Source organism: Neomonachus schauinslandi, chromosome 7 (assembly GCF_002201575.2).
Source record: "Neomonachus schauinslandi chromosome 7, ASM220157v2, whole genome shotgun sequence".
Classification (NCBI taxonomy): domain Eukaryota; kingdom Metazoa; phylum Chordata; class Mammalia; order Carnivora; family Phocidae; genus Neomonachus; species Neomonachus schauinslandi.
Window position 1 is genome coordinate 108095697 of NC_058409.1, and position 16077 is coordinate 108111773.

General features: G+C 44.8%; 1 protein-coding gene across 2 annotated transcripts in view; it reads right to left on the reverse strand.

Annotated features, from left to right (window-relative positions):
* G3BP1 (G3BP stress granule assembly factor 1) overlaps positions 1–7303 on the reverse strand; it is a 32216-nt gene extending 24913 nt beyond the window's left edge. The window contains exon 1 of one of the 2 annotated variants that reach the window (XM_021701039.2): positions 7200–7303. The gene's annotated coding sequence lies outside the window, so the exon portion shown is untranslated. Of the gene's footprint in view, positions 1–6544; positions 6834–7199 lie in introns of those variants that run through there. The other variant, XM_021701048.2, reaches the window with a different exon arrangement.
* Between the last annotated feature and the right edge of the window lie 8774 nt (positions 7304–16077).

Genomic DNA, 16077 nt, shown 5'->3' on the forward strand with positions numbered 1-16077 from the left:
AGGTTGACCTTATTTTTTTTAAGATTTTATTTATTTGACTGAGAAGAGAGAGAGCGCACAAGCAGGCGGAAAGGTAGGGAGAGGGAGAGAAGCAGGCTCCCTGCTCAGCAGGGAGCCCGATGGAGGGCTCGATCCCAGGACCCTGGGATCATGACCTGAGCCGAAGGCAGAAGCTTAACAGACTGAGCCACCCAGGCGCCCCATTTGGTTACTTTCTCAGAACTTTCAGGGCTAAGGTCTAAGAGCTAAGCATTCTCCTAAAAAGTTCTTAGTTTCACCTTCAAATTGGTCTTAAATATCTACTTACTTTCCTTTTTGAAAGGGTTGTATCAGAATACTTTATTCAAGTTTTCCAACTTTAGGAAAGAATTCACTTTTGGCTTGTAATACTATCATTTTTCCAACAGTACCATTTTGTGTTGGCATTCAGATCCCTCAGAGCAAACAATGAAAGCGTGATTAAGGTACAGTACAGAAAAAAAAATTCGCGGCAACAATTATTAGTTGCCTACATGGAATGAAAAGTGTAATTCTCATCCTTTTCTTACCTATTTTTTGAAAAGCACATAACATCATCAATAAATGTTATTCTAAAATAACATTCAATGGAAATGTCAACGATCTCTCACAGATGAACACAATCACTGATTTTTTTGTGGACTGACACCGATTTCTGAAATACTCAAATTTCAAAATGTCTACTTAATCCCAAGTTACTAGACTGCATGACAACTTTAAAGAAATTTCCATCAATAATTTTGCTGAAGTTCACGAAGAATGTTAAATGGGCTTCCTATAACTGAGTCTAAAAAGCTGTGAGCATTTACGTTCCAAGAGCAGGGAAGCATGAAGGGCAACCATAATCCACCTGAATTAACAGTAGAGCTTACTCTGGCAAAATCAATGATCTCGGGGTCACAGGATCCAGCCTGGAGTCGGTCTCCCACTAAGTGTGGTCTCCCACTAAGTGCAGAGTCTGCTTGAGATTCTTTGTCCCTCTCCTTCTGCCGCTCCCTTGCACTTGCATATGCTCTAAATAAATCTTTAAAAATAAATTTTAGGGGGGGCGCCTGGGTGGCTCAGTCGTTAAGCGTCTGCCTTCGGCTCAGGTCGTGATCCCAGGGTCCTGGGACCGAGCCCCACATCGGGCTCCCTGCACCGCAGGGAAGCCTGCTTCTCCCTCTCCCACCCCCCCCCAACTTGTGTTCCTGCTCTCGCTATGTCTCTCTCTGTCAAATAAATAAAATCTTTAAAAATAAATAAATAAATAAAAATAAAAATAAATTTTAGGGGCGCCTGGGTGGCTCAGTCGTTAAGCGTCTGCCTTTGGCTCAGATCATGATCCCAGGGTCTTGGGATCGAGCCCCACATCGGCATCCCCGTTCAGCGGGAAGCCTGCTTCTCCCTCTGCCTCTCCCCCTGCTTCTGTTCCCTCTCTCACTGTCTGTCAAAAAATAAAATCTTAAAAAAAAAAAAAATTAAAAAGATAAAATCTATCACTTCTCACGGAAAATTCCCCGAAGTATTAAAATACCAGTCAATATATGGGCCGCCTGGGTGACTCAGTTGGTTAAGCATCTGCCTTCAGCTCAGGTCATGATTTCAGGGTCCTGATACCGAGTCCTGCATAAGGCTCCCTGCTCAATGGGGAGCCTGATTCTCCCTCTCCTCCCAGCTAGGGCTCTCTGTCTCTCTCTCGCAAATAAATAAATAAAATCTTATAAAGTATACATTATCAGTCAGTATCAAACACTGGCAAGGAAGTCGGGAAAAGAGGACCTGTGAAACTGAAGGGAGTGTCAACTGCTCCCACCACAGTGAAGAACAATTCTGCAGTTATCTAATAAAATCCAAAATGTTCCAATGAATCTAGCAATTCCCTTCTAGATTTATACACAGAAACTCACCCATGTACATAAGACATAAACTGAGAAATTAACTGCCACCTTACATCTAAAATCTAAAACAACCTATGTGTCTGTCAAACAGGAGATGGACTAAGTTGCACTTTATGCATATCATTCAAACCTGTATCTAAGATAATTATATGAGGCACTTAAAAGATTAAAAAGCTGTACTATTTGTAATTATGTCAGGTTAACTGGAGTGAATTAGGACTGTCCCTGGGAAACCAAGACATAAAGTCATCCTATTTATAGCAGTCAAAGTCAGCATGAAATAGATCTCAAAAACAGTATTAAAATGAAAAGTCAGTTGCTGAATATGTACTGTATGCTCTTCAACATGTTTAGAAGTGTTTTTAGTATACATAAAAACATCAGATATTGCCATTTATTTTTAAAATAGTCTAGGTGTAAAAACATATAGATCCACAGAACAGAATAGTTATGAAATATACCACACATAAATGGACAACTGGGATTTTCAACATTAAGTGCAGATAATTCAACAGAAAAAGGATACTCTGGTCAACAAATGGTGGAACAATTACACATCCATATATAGGGAAGAAAATGAACCTCACTTCATATATCACATATTAAAATTTAACTCAATGCGGTGCCTGGGTGGCTCAGTTGACTGTCTGACTTCAACTCAGGTCATAATCTCAGGGTCCTGGGATTGAGTCCCAAGAGTCTGGGAGTCAGGCTCCCTGCTCAGCAGGGAGCCTGCTTGTCCCTCTGTCCTTCCCCCTTGCCCATGCACTCGCTTGTATCACCATCACTGTTCAATCTATTATCTAAACTATTCACATTTACTACCTGTCACTTCCCTTCAAAATTCTTTGTGGTAGCTCCTTGGAGAAACAGTTGACTCTAGGGCTGGGAAAGGCAAAATACAAGGTGAGCCTTAAATGCCCGATAAAGAAAATGCTTAAAAAGAAAAAAAAAAACAAAAATGGGGGACCATTAAAAGGACACAAGGGCCAAAAATGGAACTGTGTGAGCAATAAAATAAGTAAAAAAGCAAAGTAAGTTAGATAACACTGGATTACAACCCAAAGAATAAAAATTCCATGCCTCCATATATAGATGAGGCAGTACTGAGCAAGCTCAGAGAATCCACATAGGCTATACTCGAGGCACAGCCTAAAAAAGCCTGAAAAGTAGTCACACTCATATACCTTCCAAATTCTGAATCTTTCGAACTTTTTTGAATAAGGAAATAGCTAGCAAATAACGGTCTACAGTCCCCTAGTAGATACACAAACTTTACAAAATAATTTAGACAACTATTTGGATTTCAGAGCTTCAGTTCTCTTTATAAACAAAAACACTAGAACATAAAAGAGCTATACAAATACACAATGATGCCGTTACATAGCCACTTATTAACAGCCACCAAGGATGACATCCCTACAAAGTAGAAGTCTGTCCCATCTAGGAAGCCCCTTTCTCTGAACCATCTCTAACATTTACTTTAAAGATTTTATTTGACAGAGAGAGAGAGACAGCGAGAGAGGGAACACAGCAGGGGGAGTGGGAGAGGGAGAAGCAGGCTTCCCGCTGAGCAGGGAGCCTGATGCGGGGCTCGATCCCAGGACCCTGGGATCATGACCTGAGCCGAAGGCAGACGCTTAACGACTGAGCCACCCAGGCGCCCCTAAAATTTACTTTAATAATTATTAAATACCTGGGGCACCTGGGTGGCTCAGTTAAGCGGCTGACTCTCCGGTTTGGGCTCAGGTCCTGATCTCAGGATTGTGAGATCAAGCCTAAGTGGGGCTCCACTCACTGTGGAGTCTCCTTGTGACTCTCTCTCCCTCTGCCCCTCCCCCCACCCACCCCACCCCCCAGCTCGCTCGCACTCTCTAAAACAAATAAATCTCTAAAAAATAATTATTAAATAACTGAAACACAGCAAGCTGAACAGCTAACAATATTACATGATTGACTGCCAGAGGACAAAAGCAGAAATCTATCAAAGTCATCTAAAGACTATTAAGGCCACAACCTGTGAAATTTTTTGATTTTCTGTTTTATAAAGCCCCCTCTTCATGTGCAGATTATTCCTAGCTCTTTACCATTATCACCTGGCTTGCAATTCAGCTTTCCCCACCAAGGACAAACAGGGTGTCCAAGAATGCTTAAATGAAAAAAGGAAAAAGCTGATTTTTGAGATTTAAAAACATATAAACCTAATTAACACCAGTGTGATCAACTACAAGTGAGATTACAATTGCTGAGTCTAAATTTAACTCCATTGCTGGAAGGACAGTGTTGCAACTAAAGGTTTTTCCCACTAGCTGTTAACTTGGGGGCGGGAGAGGGGGGGGGTCAGTGCACACTTTTTCAACCCACCTACTCCAACAATTCTCTCCCTTTGCAAATGAACATATAATGCATATCTGAATTCTAAAATATCATTTAAAAAAATCTAATTACAAAATGTTGGAAGATCAAAGAGGTATTTTATTAAACTGTAAAAAAAAAACTGGTTTGTCACAAATTCAGGCTTTATATTAAATTTCATCTTTTAACATTGCCCCATCCATTCTAAGAACCATACACAATTCACAAACCTATAAAAACTTTAACCTTTACCTTTTACTTTCAAGGCAAAGTACTAAAATAGTGAAAATTACAAGAAAAAAGAACTACTGCGAAATAGGTCAGCAAGAAACATTACCAACTCTTCTGATGCACCCTTAGCAGACTGTCAGTTGAGAACAGCAAAGAACAAAGAACTGCCTACTTTTCTATCCGTTAGAAGTACAAAAACTTAGAAAGGATTTAACAATAACAAAAGTAATCTGACTTGGCTGGGCAGAAGAAAGGCACACCAGTCTTATATTATTACAATCTGCTTCATTTGTTCTTAATAAATGCATGCACAAGAGATACACCAGGCTACCAATTGTAAAATACCAGTTTTCATATTCCTACCCAACGGATAACCATTCGCCTGAGGGAAAGAACAGGCTAAGAAATATTTGAAAGGGAATCAAAGTTCTCAATGCACAAGAAAATTTCATTCTGATACATTTTACTCCGAGGAATAACACCATTAGGTTGACTGCCAAGTTTAAATGTTGTCACTATGTTTTAAAATTTTAAACCTAAAATGCGAATTCAGTAAGGTAACGCCATCTAAATAAACTAGAATTGCTACATGAAGGCACGTTCTAAGTAAAACAATGTTATATATATATATATTTTTAAAGATTTTATTTATTTATGTGACAGAGAAAGACACAGCGAGAGAGGGAACACAAACGGGGAGTGGGAGAGGGAGAAGCAGACTCCCTGCCGAGCAGGGAGCCCGATGCGGGACTCGATCCAGGGACTCCAGGATCATGACCTGAGCCGAAGGCAGTCGCTTAACCAACTGAGCCACCCAGGCGCCCAACAATGTTACATTCTAAAGCAATCAGTTATTTATGGCAACACCAACTAAAGAACCTGGGCCATACAATATTTTGATCCTTTATCTATTGCTACTTTGTTAAGAAACATGGCAAGTACTGGGTAAATGGAAACACAAATATTAAGCTTCCCTGTAGTTTTTTAATTTACTTGCAAGGATGGAAATTTTGTATTCCCTCTGACTGCAATAACTTCTTAAAAGACTAAAGGCTCTAATAGAAGGTTGAAAGCCATTCCAAGCAAAATTCAGAAGAGCTAGTGCCAAAACTTATTAGTTTTATCTCAAGTAGAGACATTTGTGATGTCAAGTAATGGTCTGGACCTGCAACGATTTTCTAAAGCAAGGGAGCATACTGGCTTTTAAAAATCGCAAATATATGCTCGTCTTCGAAGGTATCTTCCACATACATAGGAGCCTAACAGTAAACGCGAAATAAGTGAACTGAATGTAGAGAGGCTTTCATCCACTGAAGATCCCGACTGCCCTAAGGGCAAGATTTCCAACACACCTCAATCACCCGTAATTCACCTAGCATAAGCTCCAGAGTTTAAATTTATATTGTAACTGGGCACCATCCTTTCCATTCTAACTTCACATTTCAACTCACACATGGAGGAGAAATCTGAAACTCATCGCTCTGACCCGCATTTTCTCCAACTACAAAACGAGGAAGTGAAACTATCTTCCCGAAGGTCTTTCTCAACAGTCTGCCCCGGTAAAGAAAAGACGAAAAAAGGTTTCAGGGTCTAAGAGCTGAGCCTAACTCGCGGCTGCCGGGAATTTCCCACCATCGCGCTCTTGAGTATTAAATCGGAGGAGGAACACCGTCCACATTCGTTTGCACTTATTCGCCTTTTCTCTACTTTTCCGAAAGCTCTGAGGGCGGCACATCCATCAGCTTTCCGTGCGAACACTCGTAGAAAGGAAGCCCGAAGCCCTTGGTGTCCTTTGTCACAATCCCACTTCCAAGCCGCGTCTCCCTGGAAGCCGACAAGTGGCTCAAGCACAAATACCGCCGCACTCCGCCCAGCAGCTGGCCTCTCCGGGCTGAGGCCGCAGGGCGCTGGCACAAGGACGCAAACAGGCGGGGGGCCTAGCAGTCACACGGCCTGGGTTCCACCCGATACCTGTCCCTTACCGTCGGCGTGCCTGTGACCACATCTCTGCACCTCTGGGCGTCCGAATCCACTGCAAAAAGGAAAATCGCCGTACCTACCTCACCGGACCGTTGTGGGAGTACCGGAGAGCCACCCAAGTTGCTCAGCACAGTGCCTGGCACACAGCGAGGGCTCAGAAAAAACAGTAATTATTACTTCCACTCATTACCCGTGCCTTCGCTGCTCCCCCTTTACTCCCTGTAAATCCCGGGAGCAGCACTTCTGCTTCCCGAGCCAAAAACCTCCTCGGGTTTTCGTGTCGCCCCCGCCGCTAAATAAAAGCCTCCTCCGGTCCGGGCCAAGCTAGAGCCTCTCGCCCGGGCAGAAAAGGCTCTGCGGGCGCGCGGGGGGCGGGGAAGGAGACGGGCGGGAAAGGCCGGCGAGCGGGCCGCGCGGGGCCCCGGGTTCCCGAGATCGCCCTGGGGCCCGGGCGGCGGCCGCGGCTCGCTCTCCCCCCGCGCGGCCGTTGGGCGTGGCACGCGCACGCGGCGGACGCGGACACGGCCACGCGCGCCGGCCGGTGGGAGCGCGGCGAGAGGGGGCGGGGGAACTCCACGCGCCCGTGCGCCCGCCTGCGGCCGTTGGGGGGGGAAGGGTAGGGTGCACGCCTCGCGCGGTGGCCACTGCCGCCGCCGCTGCGACTTCTCTGTCTCACAAGCGTCCCAGCTCGTCTTCGTCCCTGGGCCGCCCCGCCCCGCCCACACCCCGGCGTACCTGCGCGGCTGAGCGGGAGAGGAACAAGCTTTGCTCCACAGTATGGCAGAAGGCAAAATCACCTCACGCAACTGCGTCCGCACACACGCGTGCTCCGTCGCCGGTCTATATAACCGCGACTCAGCCTAACATGTTGCGGCCAGGTCGAGCAGGCTGGTGACCAATCCCGACTGCGTCCTCTGGGCTCTTCGAGCAGCAATTGGGTACTGACTCAGGATGAAGGCGTGGCTCTTGATTGGCTTTGACTCATGCCTATGAGACTGAGGATCTCGTTTCCCTAGTAACGGATTGGCACTGAGATAGACCAATGACTTAAAGGTACGTCGGAAAAGAGGGTGGGAACTTCTTTGACCGATACCCATAGCAGCCAATAAATGCGTGGGGCCGCTCCCATTCGTTAAAATGTGTTCCCTTGGGCGGAGATCCTTTTTCCATACAGGAGCGGTTGCTCCACAAGGTGGGGCCCGTGTACTTTGGGGAAGTAAACCCCAAGCAACTAGGGGGTGGGCGCCAGGGAGGCCAAGGGAGCCCCTGGCCAATCGCAAAGCGGGAAAGATCTGATTGACGCGGGGGTTGGACTGCGCCAAGGAGACCGAGCCCCAGGGCCGCCGTGCCTCCTGGGGAGGTTCAGAGGCTCTTCTGTCCCTGGCTTCCGTCCTCCTTACTTTTTTTCCCTCACTTGTTGGGTCTAGCCCCTGAGGCCCCTCTCCCGCCTTTTCTGCACTGTTTAGTACCAGGGAAACCAACTGGGAAAGTTCCCGTTGTTTAGTTTTTTTTTTTTCTTCTTACAGCAACTTTTTTATTTCCAGGCGGCCGCCTAAGGGCACTTGCTGGCTCTCACCATTAGTCAGCACTATTGTCGGACAACAGTTTAAGAGAAAGCGAGAGGGGAAAGTAGCGCCCGTCGTGTACCTAAGATTGTGTAAAAAGGCCGCACTGAAAAGTGCTGTTGAGTTTGAGAACACAGATTTCTACCCTGCTGTTCGTGGCAAGTGCTGCAGCGGGTGGCCGGATGGCCGGCTGGTGGGAGCTCGCAGAGGTCTTCCCCTTCTGTTGCTGCCAAGGAACCGTAGTCTGTAAAGTCTCCACTCTGGTTGGTCCTTAATGCAACATCCTGTGCGTCACCACCATTGCCATTTAGTGTTCCAATAGCTGGGGGTGTGGGGGCTGCTTTCGTGTCGTTATGTCTTTTTTTTTAATTTTTATTTATTTGACATAGAGACAGCGAGAGAGGGAACAAAAGCAGGGGGAGTGGGAGAGGGAGAAGCAGGCTTCCCGCGGAGTAGGGAGCCCTCTGCGGGGCTCGATTCCAGGACCCTGAGATCATGACCCAAGCCGAAGGCAGACGCTTAACGACTCAGCCACGCAGGCGCCCCGCGTCGTTACGTCTTTAAAAGGTAATTTGTCACACTCCTACACGGACACCCCAGAGGTTTCCCGAAGCACTTCAGAGGCTAAGTGGCGCACCAGCCCGGTCCTCTCCACGTCTCTAGGTGTTTTATTGGGCCCTCTGTTGGTCACCATGAGCATTTTGTAAGGAAATACACAGATGCCTCGGTCGGTTCTCATTCCAGGCATGTGATCTCCCGTTAAGTTTTGCAGAGAATTTGGGAATGAAGCACCTGGAGCGTCTCTATTGGGGGAGAAGAGGCGTCGGCAGCAGCCTGTTGGGACCCGGGCGCGTCCCTTCTCATTCCCTGCGCGGGGACTGGCCCGAGACGAGACTCGCGGCCGCCCCCAGGAGCCTGGTGAGAGCGTGCTTCTGGCCCCCCAGGTCCCACTGCCCCATCGGCCCAGCTCATTCAACATTTATGAAACTCCTATTAAGGGCTGGGATCAGAGATGATCTGGATGCCGGGAGCCCCGCAAAGGCAGGCGTCTGGGACTAAGCGTCTGGGGCTAAAAAGGCATCGGATGGAACTCAACCGAGAGGAGAGAATCCACTAAAGTTTTCTAGAGTAAGGACACCCACCCCCACCCCCAACCCCCAGGATCGGGTCGGCTTTGCTAAGGCATTTGGAGTTTATTCTGACGGCAGAGAAGAGTCCCTGGAAAGGTTCTTAAAGGCTGGACTCAGAGATTTCCTTTAACAAGACGACTTTCGAAATTGAAATGCTAATGAGAGCAGACTTGCAAAACTTCAAAATTTACAGATTGGTAATTTAACCCAAATGGCTTATGATGAGAGTCAGGGCTATTCTTAATCACATTTGGAGCGAATTTTAAGTGATAACTGCTCTTTTTGTGAGGCTATTTGGCAATCACTATTAATATTGTGTATATCACCCAAATCAATAATAGTACCTCGGTATATGGCCACACCTTTTTTTTTAACAAAAAAGTGTATACCGTCACTTGCAACTGCAGCATTGTCAGCTTTGTTAGAATACTTAAAAAGTGGGGCACCTGGGTGGCTCAGATGGTTAAGCGTCTGCCCTCGGCCCGGGTCCTGATCTCCAGGTCCTGGGATGGAGCCCCATGTCCAGCTCCCAGCTCATTGGGGAGTTTGCTTCTCCTTCTCCCTCTACCTCTCCCCCTGCTTGTGCTCTGTTTCTCTCTCAAATGAATAAATAAAATCTTTATAAAAAAATACTTAAAAACTGAAAATGTAATTGCTCATCAATTGGCAAACTGATTAACCAGTGATGTGCATATAATATGGAATACCATGCAGCAGTTTAAAAAAGAATGAGGTAGGGGCGTCTGGGTGGCTCAGTCATTAAGCATCTGCCTTCAGCTCAGGTGGTGATCCCAGAGTCCTGGGATCCACGGGAAGCCTGCTTCTCCCTCTTCCATTCCCCCTGCTTGTGTTCCCTCTCTCGCTGTGTCTCTGTCAAATAAATAAATGAAATCTTCTAAAAAAAATAAAAAATAAAGAATGAGGTAGAATTATACAGATATGGACGGGTTTCTGCTTGTTATTTGGATTAATTGAAAAATATCAAGTTCAACAAAATATACAGTGAATTCCCATTTAGGTTAAAAAAGCAAGAAACTCCTGATTTCTGTATGTTAAAATCAATATGTAAGTGCATAGGAAGAGTTCTAAATTTAAAACAATAGTTATTCCTCCAAGAGAATCCCCTAGGTTGGGAGTGATTAGGATAATGTATTATTTGAAGTTGTACAATGAGACTGTGTTCATGTACTGTGTTGCGTAACGGGAGGTAGAAAGAAAGGAAGGGGTATTAGATTACCAGAGAGAGAACGTGGACAAGAACCCTCACGTGGCCATTGCTGTCTTCCATGGGAAAGGGCAAGTTGACATTCTGTGGTAGCTTCCCCACTCAGATCATAAAACCCTCAGGCCCCAGGTGCTAGATACGTAGTATAGGTTCAGTGAGTAATTTATCACCAATGAATCGTCTGGAGCACTGTTTCTAAGGCAGGGGAGTCAGGGGAGATTTTCCCCCCCAGGAGACTTATGGCTTCAGTCACAACTGGGTAGAGGGACTACAGGCATCTAGTGGGCAGAGGCCAGGGAGGCACAGGTGCACAGGAGAGTCACCCTCCACCCTCCCCACACCCCTGCCATGCAAAGGATTTTCCAGGCAAAAAGTCAGCAGTGCCAAAGCTGAGAGACCCTGATCTGGCTTCCTGGGTCATGTAGGAGAGAGTCCCTAGCCTCCTGCTGGTCTTTCTCTCCACCAACAAGCAAAGTCTGCAAACCTCTCCTGTACACTACTTCACCCCCTTCTCTTTCTGCCAATTCTTCCCAAAGCTATGAGAATCAGGGTAGGAAGAAACATGGCCAAGACCCCAGAAAACACAGTTTAGTGGTGGGGGCAGGGGTTGGGGGGCGGGGAATATTAGGTAAGGAATAATCCTAAGAATATCAACGTGATCAGTATTTCCCAAACATAGCTAATCATTTATGCAGGATGCTTAAAAATACTTGCCTGTATATGTCTTTAACCATTAAACTCTCACCTGTGAACAAAGATCTAGTGTAATAACATTCATGACAGCACTGCTTGTACTAGAAAGACACAGGAAACGACCCACATATGGAGCTATATGGAACTACTCTTACAGGGGACTGTCATACAACCATAGAGAAAATGAGGCAGATCTATGTGTACAGTTACAGAGCAATCTGCAAAGTGCAGAATCATGGAAAGAGTAAAAAAGGGGGAGCGATGCCATGGGGCAATTATTTCTATTAAGATATACTGTATTGCTCTAGTTATCTCTGCACATTCCTGGATGGTTTTGCTGTGCATGCCCAGGTCATGCCCAGAAGGAGTCAAACTGTTAATGATTGCTAACAAGGAGGTGAACTTGGGCCAGGGTAGGAGAACAGCTTAGTTTTCATTCATCCAAAGTACGTTTTGATACTGATAATTTTTTTTAACATGTGCATGTATTATTTTTCAAAAGAAATTCAATGTTAAGTGTAGATGTTAAGGGTAGGAACTACAAATATGGGGCGCCTGGGTGGTTCAGTCCTTAAGCATCTGCCTTCAGCTCAGGTCATGATCCCAGGGTCCTGGGATCGAGCCCCGCATCAGGCTCCCGCTCAGTGGAGAGCCTGCTTCTCCCTCTCCCACTCCCCCTGCTTGTGTTCCCTCTCTCTCTCTCTCTCTCTCTCTCTCTCGCTGTGTCTCTCTGTCAAATAAATAAAATCTTTTAAAAAAAAAAGAACTACAAATATGGAAACTTTGATCTTTAAAAAACAAACAGAATAGGGATTAAGAGTACACTTACCTTAATGAGCACTGAGTAATATATAGATTTGCTGAATCACTATATTGTACACCTAAAACTAATATAACACCGTTGTTAACTACTGCGGAATTAAAATAAAATAGGTGCACCTGGCTGGCTCAGTAGGTAGAGCCTGTGACTCTAGATCTCAGGGTTGTGAGTTGGAGCCCCATGTTGAGTGTAAAGACTACTTAAAAATAAAATCTTTAATAAAAATAAAGTAGAATTTTAAAAAAATTATCCCTTTAGGTATATGAGGGATTTTGAAAATGAAGCATCAAAGTTTTTTTTTTTTTTTTAAGATTTTATTTACTTATTTGACAGAGAGAGACACAGCGAGAGAGGGATCACAAGCAGGGGGAGTGGGAGAGGGAGAAGCAGGCTTCCCGGGGAGCAGGGCGCCTGATGTGGGGCTCGATCCCAGGACCCTGGGACCATGACCGGAGCGAAAGGCAGACACCCAACGACTGAGCCACCCAGGCGTCCCAAAGCATCAAAGTTTTAATCAGCCTGCCTACCAGACTACTAACATCTTTTCCTTTTGCTCCTTACCATACAAAAATCTAAAGAGACCCTTTACTGGCATAGAAACACGTGCCTAATTGGATTTTCTTCTTTTTGGCATTGACTGTCTGCCAACATTACCTTCCTGAAACTCTATGGAATACTGGCCATGAGCCAGGCAACCTTGTGAATATTCTCTATAAAGATGATCTCATTTAATGTTGACAACAACCATATTTCTCATTTCTCAGAAACAGGCTCAGAGAGGGTAAGCAACTAGCCCAAGGTCACACAGCTGGGGCTGGAAACTAGGACTCTCTGACTTCAAGCCCATGTTCATTTACCTATTTGTCAATACTGACCAGGGAAGAAGAATATAGCCCCAAGTGAAAAAAGGGGTTTGGCCTCCTCAGAAATGCCTGAAAGCCTGGAATATACTTTCATGTCCTCAAGCATACCATCAGGTAATGCTACAGAGACAGCTTTCCAGGTGATTTGAGAATTCTGGGATCCATAGCAAATCCTAGTAATCTGCAGGATTTAAAAAATTTTAAAACACATATTACAATAGTACCCATATATAACATAAATCCCCAGAGCATGTAGTTTATTAAAAAGAGCATCTTACAAATTATGTACAGTATGTTATGCATGCTTTAAAAAATACCAAAAACAATATATGCATATGCGTTTATCAGTGTTTGTGAAACCACAGAACAAGGTCTCAAAAGAATGTACAGCAATTGGGGCACCTGGGTGGCTCAGTTTGTTGAGCGTCTACCCTCGGTTCAGGTCATGATCCCAGGGTCCTGGGATTGAGCCCCAAGTTGAGCTCTCTGCTCAGCGGGGAATCTGCTTCTCCCTCTCCCTCTGCCTGTCTTCCTGGCTTGTGCTCACGCTCTCTCTCTCTCAAAAGATAAAATCTTTAAAAAAAAATAAAAATAAAATTTAAAAAGTCTGTACAGCAATCTGATAGTAGTTACTTCCTCTGTGGAAGACATGGATAATGAGAGTTTGAAGGAAACTTTCACTTTATCTGGATTGTTTAAAAATTTTTACATTAAACTTTCCATGTAGGGGTGCCTGGGTGGCTCAGTTGGTTAAGCATCTGCCTTCAGCTCAGGTCATGATCCCGGGGTCCTGGGATGGAGCCCCACATCAGGCTCCCTGCTCAGCGGGGAGCCTGCTTCTCCCTCTGCCTCTGCCTCTCCCCCTGCTCATGCTCCCTCCCTCTCTCCCTCTCAAATAAATAAATAAATAAATCTTTAAAAAAAAAAACTTTCCATGTATTATATAATTTAAAAAGTAACTTGGGGGCCACCTGGGTGGCTCAGTCAGTTAAGCATTAGACTCTTGATCTCAGTTCAGGTCATGATCTCAGGATTGTGAGATCGAGCCCTGTATTGGGCTCCTTGCTCAGCGCAGCGTCTGCTTGAGATTCTCTCTCTCCCTCTCCATCTGTCCCTCCCCCTGCTCTCTCTCTTTCTCTAATAAAATCTTAAAAAAAAAAAAAGTAACCTGGCATAACCCTAAGAGTGGCTTGTGAGTACTTATTATATACCAGGCCCTGAACTGAACATTTTATGAAAATTGTCTTATTTCTCACAATAATGCTAATTATTGAGATAGGTCTAATTATTATTTTTATCTTACAGGGAAAGAAACTGAGGTTCGGAGAGGTTTATTGCCTAAAACAGCCAGGAATTGAACACAGGTTTGTCTAGTATCTCTCATTAAACACAGCTTTAAGTCCCTGATGCCTGGAGAAGTCTGACAGAGAATAAAGGAGCCAGAGGACAGCATGACACATGTCCTCTGATCTTTGGCTGCAGTGTTGGGAGCACCCCAAGGAGTCCTGGGTACTGTGGTGGTCCAAAGAACTCATGCCTTATCTGAAGAGTCCTGGGTAGTCATTTGTATATATATATATATTTTTTTTTATCGAAGTATAATTGACAGGCAATATTATATTGATTTCAGGTGTACCACATGGGGCTTCAATTCTATACATTAATCAATACTCACCATGAAAAATGTTCTCACCATCTGTCACCATATAACATTATTACAATATTATTGACTGTATTCCCTATGCTGTTCTTTTCATTTTGATGACGTATTGTATTGTTTTCTGACATAGCTGTTTCCCCTCCTTCTAGGTGCCTGGCAGGATTATTCTGTCCTGCACCCTTATAGACAGGCATGACCACATGCCCTGCTTTGGCCAACACAACATGAGCAGAAGTGACACATACCTCTTCCAGGAAGAGAAGTCTTTGGAGTTAGTGATTATTTGCTGAGGTCTTCCCTCCCCACACTAGCCCCCATACTCAATATCATTCCGCTTGGGGAATCTCCCTCAACCTGGGCTCTGAGCAAAAATCATTTGCACAGAGCCAATCCTCCAAACTGCCCAAACTGCAATGGTCATATGACATAAACAAGAAGGAAATCTGTTGTTTTAAGCCATTGAGGTTTTGTGATGGTTTGTTGCCATAGCATTACCAGGCCTTTCTTGCCAGTTACAGATAAGTTTCTAGATTTTCCATTGTTTTAGCAGACACTCAAAATCTGGATTAACACTGTTCTTTTTTAACATTTTATTAATGGTATGAAAGTGTTTGGTCCTCACTTTTTTTTTTAATTAATTAATTTATTTATTTATTTTGGAGAGAGAGAGAGAGAGAGCATGCACACGAGTGGGGGCAGGGACAGAGGGAGAGAGAGAATCTCAGGCACACTCCATGCCCAGCACGGAGCTTGATGTGGGGCTCGATCTCACCGCCCTGAGATCATGACCTGAGCTGAAACCCAGAATGGGTCTTTCAACCGACTGAGCCACCCAGACGCCCTTTGGCTCTCACCTTTAAATATTTTATAATGAAAATATTCTTTCTATGAGGACTATAGTTGGGACGCCAGGGTGGCTCAGTCGGTTAAGCATCTACCTTCAGCTCAGGTCATGATCCCCGGGGTCCTGGGATCGAGCCCTACACCGGGCTCCCTGCTCAGCCAAGAACCTGCTTCTCCATCTCCCTCTGCTGCCCCCCCTGCTTGTGTGCTGTCAAATAAATAAAATCTTAAAAAAAAAACAAAAAACAAGAGGACTATAGTTGGATTTATTCTTTTTTTAAACTATTTGGAATTTTTATTATTCATAAAAATACTTTTCTTTAAAAAATGCTTTGCTTGGTCTTAAAGGAACAACTACATTTACATGTCAGTCTACAAATAGATTTTAAATTGGAGTAAAATACACAGAACGTAAAATTTACCATTTTAACCATTTTTAAGTGTACAATTCCGTGGCATTAAAAGTACATTCACGCTGTTGTGCAACCAAACTCCGTGTTTGTAAATGTTGTCAACTAATCAAAAAATATTTTGAGCACACTAGGAACTAAATAAAATATGTTTGCAGACCAGCTTCACCCAAGCTGCATCTCCGTCTGATGCCAGGCTGCCTGGGCGAAGCCTGCACCCCAAGCCCTTGTGCTTTGCAGCCCCCCTCTTCCCTTGCATGGGCTTCTCTGAAGGCCCTTTCAGCTCAGAACCTTTGATCCCGAGCTGAGAGTTCCTTGGCAAATAAAGCAATGAGGCAGCAGCGTGCACCTGCGTTATAACACAACAAACAGCCCCTTGGCATTCTGGAGGAAGTAGACAACAG